We start from the raw sequence: 1,522 nt of genomic DNA on the forward strand, positions 1-1,522 counted from the left end.
GCAGGGCGAATGGCATCACGCGTCTGCTACACACACGCCCAACGTCCCTCAACATGCGCAAATGCCCGGCCTCGACGCCTACAATGCTTCCGCCGCCGCTCTCGCCGTCCCTCTCCCCGCTCCTGCTCCTCCCGTCGCATCGACTTCCACCGCTCTCCCTCCACCTCCACCTCCTCCGCTTTGACCCTTGAACTCTAGCCAGTACCCGCCACAACCGGAGCTCACCCGGACGTCGCAGATTCACGCGGCCAAGAACGGCTACGACGCGACCTACTCGCACAAGGTCGTGCTCAAGCTGCAGGGCGACCTCAATATGATGGCGATGGGGTGGATGAACGAGGAGTGGACCGCGCGACGACGACTCGTCCAGTTCTGGCCTCAGCAGGACGGCCAGGTCATCAACGTCACCTTCCGCCCGATCCCGCAGACCGAATACGTGCAGAACTCGATTGTCATCTCGTGCATCTTCCGAGACGACTTCAACGAGTGCTTTGTCACTTCCGTCAACACGATCTACCTCCTCAAGGCGCTCGTCGGGTCGCGCTTCACGGTCGAGGAGAAGAACCGTATTCGGCGAAACCTTGAGGGCTTCAAGCCGCAGACCGTCTTGAAGGCCAAGCCAGATGCGGAACCGTTCTTCAAGCTCATCATGGGCTTTCCGAATCCCAAGCCGCGCAACATCGAGAAGGACGTCAAGGTGTTCCCGTGGAAGATCCTCGCTCAGGCGCTCAAGAAGATCATGTCGAAATATGTGCGTCTCGCTCCATTCTCTCTTCTCTTTCGAGCGCTCTCGCTGACAGATGTCCTCATGCAGTCCGCCAACTACCCTCTCAACCCGGACGGCACTCCCGTCGGCGGCCTCGCTCCCGCTCGCCCGGTTGAAGGTTCCGCAGCGGGCGAGTCTTCTCAAGTCGACGGGGCTTTGCCGAACAACGAGCACGCCTCGCCTCGCCTCAACACCGTCGCCGGCCCTTCGAGCTCGACTACTTCGCCGAACCTCTCGCACGACACGTCGCCGCACTTGCAGCAGTTGTCCTACGCGCAGCAGACGTACGCCGAAGCTGTATGCCGAAGCTGGCCCGTCCGGCGCGACGCATACGCCGCCTCAGCCGCAGACGAGCTCGGCATCTTCGAGCCAGGTCTTTGCGTCGTACCCAACAGCTCAGACCGCCTACCCGACACCGTTGCCCGTTGCCAACGGTTCGCCTGCTGTGTCGACGGGTTACTCGGCGTACCAGACCGATCAGGCCGCCAACGCTGCCGCCCTCTTCCCGAGCGCGGAGGACTACGGCGTCTCGGCGTTGCACTTCCAGCAGCAGCATCGGGTCGATGGTATGCAGCCGCACCTGAGGAGCTACTCGGAGGGCGGGCAGTACGGCGCGGGTCAGGACCAGCAGCAGCAACAGCCTTCGGCATACTCGAGCGCGACGAACGGCGACCAGGGCGACGAGTCAGCGCAGCAGCAGTACGCGAAGGACGAACCGCAGCGGAATGGTCGAGCAAGTGCAGAAGGCTGCTGCGT

The 1,522-nt window shown here is 62.7% G+C and overlaps 1 pseudogene across 1 annotated transcript; it reads left to right on the plus strand.

The window, feature by feature from the left end:
* RHTO_07064 (transcriptional regulator Medusa) lies at positions 1–1,522 on the plus strand (annotated as a pseudogene; the record flags this gene model as incomplete). The annotated part of the gene is made up of 3 exons: positions 1–751; positions 815–1,063; positions 1,116–1,522.

This window comes from Rhodotorula toruloides, assembly GCF_000320785.1.
Source record: "Rhodotorula toruloides NP11 unplaced genomic scaffold Scaffold54, whole genome shotgun sequence".
In the NCBI taxonomy this organism is placed as follows: domain Eukaryota; kingdom Fungi; phylum Basidiomycota; class Microbotryomycetes; order Sporidiobolales; family Sporidiobolaceae; genus Rhodotorula; species Rhodotorula toruloides.